Raw genomic sequence first — 16,712 nt, 5'->3', positions numbered from 1 at the left:
GAGAGTGTTACAGAAAAGGCAGAATGGTCAGCTGCAGCTGGTCACCTGACCCATCTGTTGACTTTTTCCAGCAATTTCTGTTTTAGTTCCTGATTTCCCAGCATTTGCAGATGTTTTGTTTTTGAATATTAATCTTGTCTGTTTCAAAGGAGTTTACTGATGAGTTTGGAGAGTTTTGAACATTGCAACTTAGGCCACAAATCAGCCATGATCTATTGAATGGCAGTGCAGGGTTGAAGGGCTGAATGGCCTCCTCCTGTTCCAATGAAAGTTATCCATCTGCAGCTTGTGGTAACATTTCCCCTCGCTCCTCACTTCACCTCCATGTTGAACACACTGTTAACTGACTGAACAAACCTCCTGTGTTTGAACTAAACCTGCTAATGTTCTGTGGCTCCCTCTACTGCCATCCGGATTTAACTCTCATCATGGAATGCTGTCTCATTTAACTGCGGAAATGCCTACAAGGATTAATCCTGGAATCTGTATCCCCTGGGATCCAAAAATCCCCTTTATTTCCTTCTTCCTATTTCATTCTGGCTATTGAACTTTTGGTTTCAATCCATTCTCCTGTCATGCTCTTCGACATGTCCTTGTGGACTAGAGGCAACTGGCACCTGAGATTGATTCTGCCTCCCCCTACAATCAGGAATTCGGGAAAATACTCAGACAATGGCATATCCATCTGATTGTTGACTCAGACAGATCGGCAGATAGAACGATGCACATTGAGATAGCACCTTTGTTGACCTGGGGCAATGAAGCATGCTTCCAACCCAATGATTTCAAACTCAAATCTCTGAAAATACAGATACAACGCTTCCTACTTGTACCAGGTTGTCTCTGAGCCTCTTTTCTTAAGAAAAGAGTTTTAAGCTGTTCAGCCTTTCCTGGAGATTATAACCTCTGTTTCTGTCAGATTTGTGACTGAAAGTTTATTTTTCTGTTCCTTGTGAGTGATGCTAGTAGCAGAAACAGTTCCTAACTTGTGAGGGGTTTCGATTGGAGTATTTATATTTACACGTTCATTCCCACCCTCACATACAGTGTGAAATTGATGTAAAACAGAAGTAAAGGATTGAGTGAGCACCTACAGAAACACCAAGGCAGCATGTGTACCTGAGCTGAATGAACCCTGCCTTAGGAAAATGTGACAACAATCACAAATGGTTAGAATTACAGAATCCCTTAGGCGCACAAAGAGACTATTCGGTCCATTGAATCTGCAATGACCTGCTGTCCCACCCTAACTCCATAACCCCACATTTACCATGGCTAAACCAACCCACCTAACCTACACACTACAGACCATGTTAGCACGGCCAATCCAGCAAACCTGCACATCTGTGGGAGGGTCATAGATGATGTCTAAGTGCTCAGGATTGTGGAGGAAGGCTCACAAATAACAGACTCTGACACAAACCCTCTTTGTTTTCCAAATAAAATCTGGGGGAAACTGCAGCCAGAAAGATTTCCGATTATCTCATGAGGAAGAGAATTCAAAACTCCTGCCACTGACCCAGGGGGCGCAGTGAAGTCACAGAGGTCTGGGAACCATCAGAAATTTAACAAGTTGTGAGCAAGGTGGGGGTGAGACAAGGACAAAAAGACAGTGTCTCACGGGGGCAGGCAGGAGAGATTATATTGCAGAAATGGTAGTCCCTCAAGGCCATGGGGAATGGAGTTAGGGCTGGGAAAGAAACCAGGAAGTAAAGTGAGCAGCTGTCAAGGAAATACATTGAAAAAACAGATTATAACAACATAGAGGGCAGAGTACGCAGTCTGAAATTGTTGCTCTCATTGGTGAGTACAGAACGCTGTAAAGCCTGGGTCATTCTATTACAGCCATGACATGCAGGATAGGCCAAGTGGCCTCGATCTGTGCTGTAACTTTCTGCTAAATTTATTCTGACATTTGGAATTCAGGTCAGATGATGTTCATAAATTCTCAAATTGGACTTGAGTTTAATATTCTGGAGAAATGTTAAATAAATCACAATGATCCCATTCTGCAAACTTTAGTCCGCAGCCCTGTGTGCTCCAGCATCTCAGTGACATCCATGTCCTTTTATTCTAATGTGATGCTGGTTACTGCCCCTGCCACCCCATCAGTGAGTTCCTGTTCCCCACCATCTCCGAGTGAAATGAATTCTCCCCTCCCCTTCTTTCTGAGAATTAGTTTCAATATAAATCCTCCAGTTTCTGACCTCTCTGTTAATGAATAGCTCCTTCCTATCCACTCGATCTGGATTCCTCAGCATTTTATCACTTCAATTAAATCACAGCTCATCCTCCTCGGAAATCATCCCCAGCCCATCCAACTTTTACTCAGAGCAGAAATTTTCCAATTGTAGAAACATTCTGCTCAATCTCCTCTGTCCCCTCTCTGGTGTGATCACATCAACCCTGGAATGTGGGGATCAGAAGTGTGTTCAGTACTTTAACGAGTGTTCCTGACATTTCCAGTGTCACCTCCGTGTTCTTATGGTTGTCGCTCAGACAAGAAGTGCCCTGGTTTTCCCACATGGAACTGGATGTGCACTCCATGGGAATGGGGTTCCCACAAAGTGTTTATTTGTTGAATAATCCTAAATTAATTTCAGATTAAGACAAGATTATCAGCTACCCACCAATCAACGACTTCCATTATACTCAAGTCACCTTACTTTTTTAAAATGTCTTTAAAATTATTACTATCTAAACACAACAGGCTTAAATTTGCTGATCAAGTATTCAGATGTCTCCACTGTTACAATCACTTGAAGATTGTCTTTACCTTCAGCTACATTGGTGAATTGAACATTGATTGTAAATATAAGAATATGAAACGGACTTGAGTTTTATGACAATTAATCCAGTCTGATGTTCTTGTTGGTTAATATCTTGAAGAGAACTGTCCGTAGAACTCCAGCTGTGCTCTGATTTCATTCACAGCTGGGTGTGGTTGGACTGCAGATCTTAGATCTGTTCTGTCGTTTCCCGGATTGCTTCGCTCTATCTATCACTTGCCACTTATGCTGTTTGGAACACAAGCAGTCCTCTTTGGTAACCTCATCAGGTTAACACCTCATTTTTAGGTATTCATGCTGCTGTTACTGGCATGCCCTCCCGAATTCTCTCAGTTGAACGAGGATTGATCCTCTGATTCGATGGTAAGAGGTAAATTGGGGGATATGCTGGGCCATGATTCTGTAAGTTTTGTTGGAGTACAATTCTACTGCTGTTGTTGGAAGGAAAGAGCTAAACTCTTACACTGTTGGTCCCATATATTACATGCAGTATCATGAACACTGATAGGCCAAGACATGAAATACGAGCAACACTGTACAATGATGCAGGATCACAACTGCAGCAAGGGGAGTTTAAGATCCAAACCGACATAGGAGTAGGGAAAGAAGCAGCTGATCAGACTGCCTCATTCATTGTCATAAAGAGACTCTATGAGATTATTGCACTCTTGGGGGTAAGGATGGACGAGGTTGGGGAGATGGAGAGCCCTTCCAAAGAAATTAATCTGCCTGAGCTTTGTGAAATAGAATTGATTGTCATGCATTTAACAGAAAGCTAATTGAAACTCTTTTTATCGCCAAAAGATAACAAGACTGATGGTGCTTCCAATCATCACCAGAAACAAACCCCAGAATACATGGTTCGGAGATGGATGTCAATTGCCAATCAACATCCAACTCCTGCAATCATTGAGCAAACTTACATGTAATGAACCAGTTCTGATGAACCAGAAAAACACTGTTCACTCTGTGCAGATGGATAGCGATGTGGGGAAGGATTGGTCGAGTGGTATTGTCGTGAGACAGTTAATCTAAAATCCCAGATAGTGTTCTGGAGACCCGGGTTCAAAGCCTGCAGATGGGGGAATTTCAATTCAATAAAAAAACTTGTGAATTTAGAGTCTAATGATGACCATTAATAGATTGTCAGAAAAAACACATCTACCCTTTCAGGAAGGAAGCTGCCATCCTTACTTGGTCTCGCCCACATTGTGACTTCAGACACTCTTACCTGCCCTCTGGGCAATTAGGGATGGACAAGAAATGCTGCCGGTCCAGCGATACCCTCCTCCTGTGAATGAATAAAGGAAAATAAAAGTCTCTACCCAGTGTGAATCTGAACATCTTTGAACATGTCATAAACATTTCCAAACCTAAGTTCTCTGTGTGCAAAACTTTATGAGCTGCCAAAACCATTGTACATCACTTGGCGTGAGAAAGAGGGGAGAAAAAATCCTTCAACTGTGGCTACCAGTAAATTGACTAGTGTCTCAGCAGGATGGATGCCTGAGTGAATCCCTTCCCCCCCCCACACACGCACAGAGCAGGTGAACAGATCCCCAGTCTGACTGGTTTGGCCATTTTCCAGGTGGGATCGGTAATGAATTCCCTTCTGGCATTCCCCACATTTCCAGAGTCGGTCCCTAGTGTGGCTGCACTGGTGTTCTGCCATTTCAGATAAATGCTAGCAGACTGTTACATACACCGTTAGCACCCCCACCCATCAGGGACCCAGTATAAGGCAGTAAACATTATCTCCTGCTGTGGAGGTGCAGCCTGTATTGGTCTGAGTAGGAATACTGAGCAGATTTCCCTAAATGACAACTTAATCGCTGAGCAGAGCAATTTAAGCAAGTCCAAATAAAATGCATAATAGCACAGAAAGAGGCCCAACAAATCCAAGCTGGCTCTCTGTAGCAGAATCCAATATTCTCATTCCCCATATGTACCCCAAACTCTGCAAGTTTATTTCTCTCAGATCTGATATATTTGTTTTTATTAATCATTGATCTTCTCTACTTGCACCACCATAATAAGCAACATGTTCTGCATATTTCCAGCCAATACAGTCAGTAGAAACACTTGCTCATGTCCCGCTGTCTCAGAACCTTACATCTGACCTTAATTCTTGTGCCATCATCTATCGAATACAGATATTTTGTCTGCTATATCTAGGTCTGTTATAATCTTATACAGCTCCATCAAAACTATATCCAACTTCTTCACTTCAAAGAAAATCGCAATTTATTCAAATCAATCCAGTGACTGCATTGTCTTCATCAGTGAACCACGCCAGTAAGTCTGTACTCCACACTCTGAAGATCACTCATATTCTTCATTGTTGATGACTATATTGTTCCACAAATCCAGACGATGCAAGTTTTCTGCACAACAGCAGTAGCTTTATTATTGTACAGCCGGCGAGAGTTTCAAAGTGTCTCTAAAGTAGCCGAGTGTCTACTTGTAGAGACTCTTCTTCACGAATCTCTGCCTTACCCACAGAGACAGTATATTTAATAGGAATTAGACAAAGGCATATCAGTCACATGGGCGATTGTCATTACACCTTAAAGTAGGTAATTATGACCTTACAAAGCTTGATGAATGACAATGTCCTGTGATAACGTGTATTGTTCATGATTATGTGTTGATGGGAAGAGATTACGGCAGAAGGGTTCTTCCTTCAGTAAATGGGGGATTCACTTACCTATGCTAATATGGAGGAGAGGTAAGACAATGGGAGCGGGAGGCAGTTTAATAGGGTTGTGCCCAGGGCTCTCAGTCTTGTCTGGAAAGGGCAAATTCCTCTGTCTAGGGTTTCGGGGCAATCCACATGTGTGGCTGCAAGAGGTTCTATTTTGAGATACAGTCAGCCTCCCCCTTTCTGAGGTGTTCTGTCTGTATTCTAAGAGTACAGGCCTTCAGTTGATGAAATAAGGCCTTTGGCAAGGAATGTTTAACCCTTGAGACCCCACAGTGTCCTGAAAGAGAAGAAAAAGGTATGGAACTGGGCCCTCTGTGGTAGTTTAACTTCCTCATTCTGACCAGGAATCTGTTGACCAGAATTGAATGTAATGGTTGACTGCGACCTAGCTAGAGTCTTGTCAAGGGTCAGCATCTTTTCTGTGAGTTTATTATCATTCCCCATTAATGAAGCCAAGCATCCATTTATTTTACTCAAACCAGTTTATGTTTTCTCTCCTTTAATGATTGGTACACATTGTCCCCCATTGCTGCTGTCCTGCTTTCTGTATCTGTGCCATTCAAATATCTATTCCCTTTTGACATTGCTTCTCTCAAAATGCATCAACTTACTGTGTATTCTAAAGAAGAGACATATTCCACTCAAAATATTACCTCTCGCTCCACACATTCTACTTCCTGGAAAACAGAACAGTACAGCCCCGGAATAATTGGCCCAACATGAGTGTGAGGATCATGATGCCATTCCAAACTAATTCCACCTGCCTGTATATGGTCCATATCCCTGCCAACCCATGCCTGATTATGTGCCCGCCCAAATGCCTCTTAAAAGTTGTGATTTTTTTTCTGCTTTTCCTATCTCTCAGGAAAGTACATTCTTGTCACTTACCGCCTTCTGCATAAGAAACTTGTCTGACACAACTGCCTTTAAACTTGCACATGTTGTTGGAAATGCTCAGCAGATCATGCAGCATCTGTGAAGAAAAATCAGTTCATGTTTTGGGTCTGGTCACCCTTCCTCAGAAACGTTAACTTTAATTTATCTTCATAGAAGCTGCTAGACCTGCTGAACTTTTCCCGAAAATGTTTCTGCTTCTGTTTTACAGCATCTGCAGTTGTTTCAGTTTTCATTTCCTTTAAACTTGCCCCCACTCCCCTTAAATCTATGGCCTGTAGAATTTGCCATTTCAACTTGGAAAAAGATTCAGATTTTTTACTCTGTCGGAGCCTTTCGGATCACCCACAGCCACTGACTTCCCCAATACAAAAATCCAAGTCTTTCCAACCTCTCCCAATCCAGGCAACATCCTGGTAAACCTTTTCTCACGCGGTCCAAGGCCTGCACATCATACTTTTTACGTGGTGATCAAAACAACACACAATACTCCAAAGGTGGCCTAATGACAGTTTTATATTCACTCCTCTGACAGAAGAAGGCAAGCCTGCTATCCACCTCCTTCACCACTTTCAGGGAGCTGTGAACTTGCCCCTGAAGATCCCTCTGTATATCAATGCTGCTGAGAGCCCTTCGGTTTAGTGAATACATTCCTCTTGCAATGAGTCTCCCAAAATACATCACCGCACACTTGTCTAGATTAAAATCTATTTTTGTATGGGTTTTCCAACTGATCTCTTTCTTGCTGTATCCTTTGACAACATTCACAACTTCATCAATTTGTACCATCTAGAAACTTGCTAATTAAATCGTTTACATTTCCATGCTAATCATTGATATATGTTACAGACAATAGATATTGCATTTCGGATCGTTGTGAAACAACACTGACCACAGAACTCCAGCCAGCAGCATGCTGTGGAAGGAACAATTTTCATTTAGTCAGTCAGTCGGAAAACATTTCAGGTATTGGTGTGGCACTAGATGTTCCAAGATATTCACAATCCTGGTGAAAACACCCTAGAGCAGATTTTCAGTTCTGTGTATCCTACCTGGGGACTCCCCCACAACCATGTATAAAGCAATGAACATTATCTCCTGCTGTGGAAGGACAACCTGTGTTGGTCTGAGCATGAACACAGAGTAGATTCACCTTAATTATAATTTAACCCCTGAAGACAAATAACCAGAACAAGTTAAGCAAGTACAAAAAAACTGTGTTATGTCATAGAAAGGGGCTCATCAAATCCAAGCTGGCTCTCTGTAGCTGAATCCCTTATTCTCATTCTCCAACTGGCCCCAAAACCCAGAAAGTTTATTTCTCTCAGATCTGATATAATCGTATTTGTTAATCATTGACCATCTCTACTTGCACCACCATAATAGGAGCATTTTCTGCATATTTCCAGCCAATACAGTCAACGGGAACACTTGCTCATCTCCCACTTTCTGAAAACGTTATATCTAATCTTAAATTTTGAGCCATCACCTATTAAGTGCGATTTATTTTATTGTCTGCTCTATCTGGATGTGTTATAATCTTATTCATTTTATTCTATCAAGATATATTCAACTTGATTTCTTCAAAGAAAATAGCATTTTTTCCAAATCAATCCAGTGACTGCACTTTCTTGATCAGTGCACCACACCAGTAAGTCTGCACTCCACACCCTGAAAATCACTCAGATCCTTCCTGAGCAGGAATCTGTTGACCTGAATTGGATACAATGATTGACTGTGACCGAACCCGTCAATGAAATTGTTTAATGAAACCCAGGATCCCATATGTTTTGATCACAACACTTTGATTATGTCCTATCTCCTTTAAAGAATTGTACACATTGTCCCACCCCCCTCCCCCCACCATACTTCAGTCTCTACTCTTTGTGTCTGTGCCATCCAAATATATATTTCCTGTCTCAAAATGTATCAACTACTGTGTGTTCCAAAAAGTAGTAACTCTCGCTCCACACATTGTACCCCCTGGAAAACAGAACAGTACAGCACCGGAATAATTGGCCCATCATGTCTGTGCAGACCATGATGCCATTCCAAACTAATTCCATCTGCCTGGACATGATCCATATCCCTGCTAACCCCTGTCGGCTTATGAGTGTGCCCAAATGCGTCTTAAGTATCGTGATTGTTTCTGCTTTTACCACTTCCCAACAGAGTACATTCTAGTCATCTACCACCTTTTGCATTAGAAAATTGCCTGACATAACTCCCTTTAAACTTTCACGTGTTGTTGGAAATGCTCAGCAGGTCTTGCAGTATCAGAAAAAATAAAAATCCTTTCATGTTTCGGGACCTTCATCAGAAATGTGAACTCTAAATTCTCTTCACAAATGCTTCCAGACTTGTTGAGTATTTCCAGAAACTCCTGTTTTTGTTTCTGATTTACCACATCTTCTGTTCTTTCGGTTTCTATTTTCTTTAAATTACCCCTTTCCCCTGAAATCTGTGGCCTCTAGAATTTGTCATTTCTACCTTGGAAAAAGATTCAGATTATAGAACATAGAACAATAAATTGCAGAACAGGCCCTTAGGCCCTCAATGTTGCACTGACCTGTGGAATTTTCTCAACTCGTCCCCCTACACTATCCCGAAATCATCCATGAGCTTATCTAAGGATTATTTAAATGTCCCTAATGTGGCTGAGTTGACTACCTTAGCAGGGAGGGCATTCCACACACTTACCACTCTCTCTGTATAAAGCATTTGCCTCTGACATCTGTCTTAAATCTATCACCCCTCAATTTGTAGTTGTGCCCTCTCGTACATGCTGACGTCATCACCCTAGGAAAAAGACTTTCACTGTCAACCCTATCTAATCCTCTGCTTATCTTATATGTCTCTATCAAATTCCCCCCCTTAGCCGCCTTCTTTCCAATGATAACAGATCCAAGTGTCTCAGCCTTTCCTCATAAGGCCTTCCCTCCAGACCAGGCACCATCCTGATAAATCTCCTCGGCACCTTTTCCAATGCTTCCACATTCTTTCTGTAATGGGGCGACGAGAACTGTATACAACATTCCAACTGTGACCACACCAGCATTTTGCATAGTTGCAGCATGATATTGCGGTTCCAGAACTCCATCTCTCTACCAATGAAACCTAACACACTGGATGCCGCCTTAACAGGACTATCCATCTGGGTGGCAACTTTCAGGGATTACGTACATGGACTCCAAAATCCCTCTGGACATCCAATCGACCACTAAAACCCAATATTCTGCCTTCCTGTTATTGTTCCCAAAGTGCCTCATCTCTCATTTAGCTGCATTGAACTCCACTTGCACCTCTCGCAAGAAGTGAGACAAATCAAACATGATATAAAGATCCAACAGAGTCACGATATTCATTTGGACATAAAGGGAACATGATTATCTTGTATGTCAGTGAGCAAAGGTTTCAAACAACATTGTGTGTGGTCAAGCCCCAACACACACACACACACACACACACACACACACACACATCTAAGAATGTGAGTGTTCCAGTGGACTGACTGCAGAAATTATTTAACATTAACCAGTTAACAATCTAAAAACATTCACAGACAGAGAAGCCATAAATATGTTGTGTTTCTGGGAAAGGATTCACCAGATCATCCAACATGGAGATATGCGAGGAGATCAGCACCATGGAAATATCTGGATTGTGAGAAGGATCGAAAATTCACAGACCACCTGGAGATACATTGACACAGACTTTCTGTGTGAACAGATTTATTTTGTCATCCAAATTCATGTCACACCAGTGGCTTTACACTGACAGCTTTTCCCTAACTGTGGGGAAAAAACTTTAAATCTGTAAAGATCTTAAAATCAATGGTCTTTATTTAACATCACCCTATTCACATGGGGGAACAGTCGTTCAGCTGTTCCATGTGTGGGAAGGTATGCATTTGGGGATCCAGCAGTGCCTTGCTCTTTCTTCCTTGATAAGAGACTCAAGCATTTTCCCCACTACAGATGTTACGCTAACTGATCTATCCTTCCCCATCTTTTGTTTACCTTCCTTTTTAAACAGCAGCGCCACTGTATTCCAATCTGGTGGAACTGCCCAGAGTCCAGCAAATTGGGAAAGTTACTGACAGTGCACCTGTTCTATACCGCACTGTCTCTTTTAGCATGCTGGGATGCATTACACCAGGACAGGAGACTAGTCTATCCTTAGCTCCATGGGCTTGCCCAGCATTAGCGTTCCGTCATAATCTTTGCTTCCAGGTCCTCACCGACTCCATCTGTTTGTCAAGCTCTGGCATGTTATTAGCGCCCTCCCCTGTGAAGACTGATACAAAATACCTGTTCAGTGCCTCAGCCATTTCATCATACCCCATAACTAAATGTCCCTTCTCATCCCCTGAAGGACCAACATTTACCTTAGCCACTATTTTTCATTTAAAGTTTTCATAGAAACGTCTGAAATCTGTCTTTAAATTCTGTGGTACATATTTTCTCTCCTGTTCTTTCCTACGGTTCTTTATCACTCTTTTTGTGGCTTTCTTCTGATCTTTTACGCTTTCCCAATCTTCCAGTTTCCTGCTGTTTTTGACCACTTTGTGTGCCTCATCTTTCAATGTTAGAGATGGGAAGGGAGAGTGGGGAGGGACGGGAGGGAGAGGTGAGGAGGGAGGGGGAGAAGAGAGGGTGGAGGAAGGGGAGGTGCGGGGATAAGTGGATTGGGAAAAGAGGCAGGGCAGAGGAAAGAAGGGGTGGAGAGTGGGCTGTAGGAGAGAGGGGGAAGGAGCGAGCTGGGAACGGTGAGCGAGAGTAGGAAGAGAGATGGGAGGAAAGGGTAAGAGGAGTTGGGTAGGAGAGGGAACAGGAGGACGGGAGTGAGGAGCGAGGGGTGAATGGCGTTAGAGGGAGTGGAGGGGTAGAGGGTGTAGGGGAAACGGTTTGTAGCAGAGAAGGAGAACAATGAAAGAGAGGAGTAGAGGTGGGGAGCAAGTGGAAGGTGGAGGACGGGAACGAGACAGCGAATGAAGTAAGGGACGAGTAATGGGGAAGAGAGGGGAAGAGAGGGGTTAGGAGCGAGGGGAAGGAGAGAGGGGAGGAAGCGAGGATGTAGGGGGAGTTTGGGGTGTGACGCGAGGGAGAGTTTGGGGTGGAGTAGGAGAGAGGGCGCGGAGAAGTGGGTGGGAGATGGAGGAGAGGGACAGGAGGGGTGGAGGATGTGTGGAGGATTGGGGAAGAGAGAGGTGAAAATGCGGAGGAGGGGAGGACAGTGGGAGATGAGGGGGAGGAGAGAGTCGGGAGGAGAGGCGGAAGTGCGGGAAGGAGGGGGAAGTTGAGCAGGGAAAGGGAGCAGGGACAGGGAGGAGAGCCAGGGGGGAGAGGGTAGGAGAGATGGGAGATTAGAGGGGAGGACAGGTGGGAGGAGAGGATACGAAGGGGTAGGGAAGGATTGCAGGAGAAGGGGTGATAAATAGGGGGATGGAGAGGGGGAGGAGAGAGAGGTGAGCGTGGAGAAGAGGGGGAGGAGAGGGCTGGGAACGGGATGAGGAGAGGAGGGGAGGTGAAGAAAGGAGAGGGAGAAAGAGGAGAAAGGGTGAGGAGAGGGGATGTGGAGAGAGGGGATGAGGAGAAAGGGTAGAGTGGAGAGGTGAGAGGGAGAGGGGAGAAAGAGGAGAAGGGAGAGGTGAGGGGAAGGGGTGAGAAGAGAGGACAGAGGGGACAGGAGAGAGGAGAGAGGGGAGGAGAGAGGCGACAGTGGTAAGGAGTGAGAGGAGTGAGTAGTGAGGAGGGGGAAGAGGGAAGAAGGGAGATGAGAAAGGAGAGAGGGAGGAGGAGAGGGGAAAGGGGATGAGTAGAGAGGGGAGGGAGAGAGGGGAGAGGATACAGTGGTGAGGAGTGAGAGGAGAGAGTAGTGAGGAGTGAGAGGAGAGGGAGTGGAGAGAGGGAAGAGGGGAGAGGAGAGAAGGAGGAGGAAGGGAGGGGTCTTAGGAGAGAGGGGAGGTTGATAAGAGAGAGGGGAGGGGAGAAGCGAGAGGGGAGGGGAGAGTGTGGGGGAGGAGAGGGGGAGGGAAGAGGGGGGTGAGTGGGGGAGGGGAGGGGGTGGGAGGAGAGTGGGAGGATGGAGAGGGGGAGGAGAGAGAGGGAGAGTAGAGAGGGCGTGGAAAAGAGGGGTAGAAGAGAGAGAGGGAGAGGAGAGAGGTGGAGAAGGGAGGGGCAGGGAGAGATGGGAGGATGAGGCAGAGAACAGCAGGAGCAAAAGAGGGTGTCAGAGAGGGGGAGGAGGAGAGTGGGTGAGATGTGGGGTGAGGAGGAAGAGAGTGGGGGGGTGTTAGCTGGGAGAGAAGAGGTGAGGGGGAGGAGGTGGCGGTGCGGAGAGAGTGAGTAGACAGCAGGAGGAGCAGAAGGAGGTGGCGAGGAGAGTTCAGGAGGACAGAGTGGTTGGACGTGGGGAGGAGGAAATTGGATGAAAGACAGAAGGGCAGATGGGTAGGACGGTGAAAGTGTGGGAGGAAAGTGAGGAGAGAATTGGGAAGATAAGTGAGGACAGGGTGGCAGAAGAGGGGGATAGGAGACTGGGGGAAAGAGAGGGGTGGGAAGATGGGTAGGAGAGTAACCTACCCAGACCGTTCTCAGTCTGGACAGTTCACCTAACTCATTGGGCTCCCATGACCAGTCCACCCTGATCTGCACATCATTGGACCGGGTGAGGAAACCCATGCAGACACTGGGGAAAATGTGCACACTACACACAGACAGTCGCCTTGGGCAGGATTTGAACAGGGTCCCTGGCACTGTGAGGCAGCAATGGTAACTACTGAGCCACCATGCGACCCTAATGAGAGAGAGAGAGGGGAGAGAGAGAGAGAGCGAGCGAGAGAGAGAGAGAGGGGGAGAGAGAGAGAGAGAGAGATGAAGTGAGAGTGGAGGGAGAAAGAGGAGAGAGGGGAGAGAAGAGTGAGGGAAGAGAGAGGGGAAAGAGAAGAGATGGAGAAGCGGGGAGGATGAGAAGAGAGGTGAAGAAGGGGTGGAGAAGAGAGAGCAGAAGAATGAGAGTGTGAGAGAGAAAACGAGAGAGGAGAGAGAAGAGAAAGAGAGAGAGAGAGAGAGAGAGAGAGAGAAAAGGCAACAAGGGAACAAGTGACCCCCAGTCCACATGCTGTCACAGACAGACAGAGACAGTCACAGATCAATACTTCCCCGGTCAGCCCGCATGGCGTGAGGGTAATGGCTGACTGAGCTAGGTTCAAATACTTCCAAAGTCTATCACCCAAATCCCATCTCCTCCCCAACCCAGTTCATCCTGTCAGCTCCCAACTTCCTCTAACTGGAACACACCTCCTCCAGGTATGGGATACACCAACAATCACCTAAGACTTTGGTACAGATCGTCAGGGAGGATATGATGGAGAAATTGTATTCAGTGATTGGTAATGACTGAGGATGCAACACTCAAACGTCAATTATTTCCAGTTTGTGATGAATCAATTGATATTGTCAGATTTTGATTAAATGTTTCTTTGGCGTTTCCTGTCTGTGAATCTTCTTCACATATTCAAAGAAGTTTAATAAAGGCAATGCTGGTCCATGTGAGAAATCAGACAGACAAATAATTCCCTTAGTTTGATACTTTTGTGTATATATCCTTCCTTGAAGTCCTCAGAGAAAGAAGCTTACAAGATCCATCACTATTAGGGCAGAGAGAAAAGAATAATCAAAATAAAGTAAGAAATTGTCTCTAAACATGAACATTATTTCTCTCTCCCAAAAGGTGCCAGTCCTATTGGGTTCCTCCTGCACCCTCTCTATAATTTCGGAAACTCACATTATCGCTCCTCGAAGTCGAGGGTGATCAGTATACTCACAACAGAGATCATCATACATTGCGAAGGATTGGAGGCTCCAGAGAGGGGATAGGCTCATTCATTTACAAGAAAGTTCCAGGAGTGACTTATGATGCAATGGAGCAACTGGAGTTGAAGCAAGATGTGACAAAGCTTATTGGCTTATTATTGTTATAGGTAAGGAAGATGAAAACAAGATGTTCACATTAGCTGGGGGAAATGGACAACGAGATACAAAAATTAAGATTGTGGATAGATTGACAGGGAGGATTTGATGAAGCGGTTACATAGAAGGGATTCAATATCCACTGTATCTTAATGGATTGCATTTGGACTGAACAGCCTGAAGTTCTGTATTTAATTTTCAGATTCTGTCAAGCCGTGTGCTTGAATTATCCCAGTACCAGAGTCATAGTGATGTAGCTCAGGCAGTCATTTTGAACGGTCTGGGTATCTTCTAATTTCCAGTTCCTTTCCCTCTGGGTGTTTGCAGACCCCTTAAGCTCTCTGACACTTTTGGTAATGAAAGCAGGAAAATTGGTGACAGACTCTGAAAACAGTGAAAGCTCCAGTTATTCCACCGCCCTTCAGATCCCCGCTAACCTTCCTGCTTTAGGGAAATCGGCACGCCTGGTTGGTGACAGGCTGTATGACTCCAATGGTCAGCAGCGGGCTGAAAGATAAAGTTTGGAAGTTTGACAACATCCAGGTATGGAGCTTTGGTTGTTCCAGATCAGACTATGGGAATACTACCCTAGCTCCATTTAAACCGGAAAATCCATGGCAAGATGGAATTGCAGCCCAAACCATTGATGATTCTGTGTTCCCTGGCTCCACATGGAGTAAAATAGGGACAAACATTGTTCTTTCCAGACCCCTGCTGTCAACTGAAAGTGGCCACTGCAGCTCCCTGCATAGCCCTGGGACACAGCTTACAGAAACTAACCCCCCCCCCCCCCCGCCCCCTCAAGAATGGTGCTTCCCGTGTGAAAATCTTCACATTTAATACGGTAACGGTTGCAAGCTAACCCCGTCTCCTAGATTACAAACTGCAGGATTTTGTGATGAGAACAGTGTTATGAAGTTGAAGACGTGCCCTCCACCTTTAAATGAGAGTGAATGCTGTTGGGAACTGAGCGCTAACTAATACCTGTGATGACCAGCTCGCAGTCTCAGCGTGGACTAGAAAATTGGAAAGATGTAACGGTTGGCTGTGAAACAAGTCAGTTTTGTTTGCTAATTAAGAAAGAATTCCAATTTTACCAATCAATTTAAATTGTGCCTCAGAATACTAAAATCCAATCGCTCTTGAATTTAGTGTCTAGAAGTTTACTGCAGTACCGGGTCCTTCCACAATGTTACTCCCACTGACCATTCCCCATGAAACATGCCCAGGTTCTCAGTTGAGGAATTTTGCTGGGAACCTTTGCTCCTTGGCTTTGAACCAGGCCACCTGCCCAAGGAAAGCAAATGTGGTACTGTTTTTAGTGGAAGGATCAGAGTCCAGGAACTCCACTGTGACACAGAATGGCCATCAGTGCTGTACACATCTGTCCATATTCAAAACCAGTTTGGCGACCACTGTGACAATGTTTCGCACAGAAATGAAATGGGATTGTATTCCGTTTCATCACGCAAACATGTATGAGCGAGCAAATTCAAAGCCAGGTTTGCTGACGTGAACAGCAAATTATAAAACTCTGCTCATGTCAGTCTGAAAGGCTGCCATCGGGAATAAGGCTATTCTTGCCCGATTTTGAAGTGAGGAGTTTTCGTGTATGAGGTGACTCTAACAGTCACTACACTACAGGCAACATCCCCGCGAGCAACTGGTGTTCAGAGTGGGCCAGCACTAAACTTTACAGCCGTTCAACGCTTCATCTTTCTGTTTCCAGGAGCTGGTTATTCTCCAGCGTAACTGGCATCATTAAAAAAAATAAGAAAATCACGGGAAATTGGTCACAAAATATAGACAAAGATGGTGTCAGGGGTGCACAGTTTGGAATGTCGGGCGAGCCTGAACATGCTGGGACGTCTTACCCTTCATCGTCGGGCATGGCCTGAAGGAAGGTTTGTCAACAGAAAAAATTGAGTTATTGATCTCTGCAATATGGGGCGAGTTAAAAACTGGAGAGCATAGGTTTAAGGTGAGACGGGTAAAATATAAAACGGAATGAGGCACCTTTCCCACACAGAAGGTTGTGCGTGTATGGAATCAGCTTCCAGAGGAAGTGGAGGAGGCTCGTACACTCAGAAGATTTCAAAGGCAACCGGCTGAGCTTCTGGATAGGAAGGGTTTAGTGAGATAGGGGCCAGATGCTGGGAAATGGGAGTTTGTTTAAAATGCATTTTAAGAGACATTGAAGCATGAATGCTGTTCTGGGGACAGTGCGAGGGCAATCAGCCATAAACAGCTCCCAGATCCTTCAGCGGAATTCCAAACTGCACTCCCAAAATGTATTGGAAACTTGGTGCACCGCCACCTCCCGGAAAGCTCCGAAATGAGGGAAAAGAAAGA

This window comes from Hemiscyllium ocellatum, unplaced genomic scaffold (assembly GCF_020745735.1).
Source record: "Hemiscyllium ocellatum isolate sHemOce1 unplaced genomic scaffold, sHemOce1.pat.X.cur. scaffold_280_pat_ctg1, whole genome shotgun sequence".
Classification (NCBI taxonomy): Eukaryota; Metazoa; Chordata; class Chondrichthyes; order Orectolobiformes; family Hemiscylliidae; genus Hemiscyllium; species Hemiscyllium ocellatum.
Note: the sequence above shows the minus strand (reverse complement) of the source record.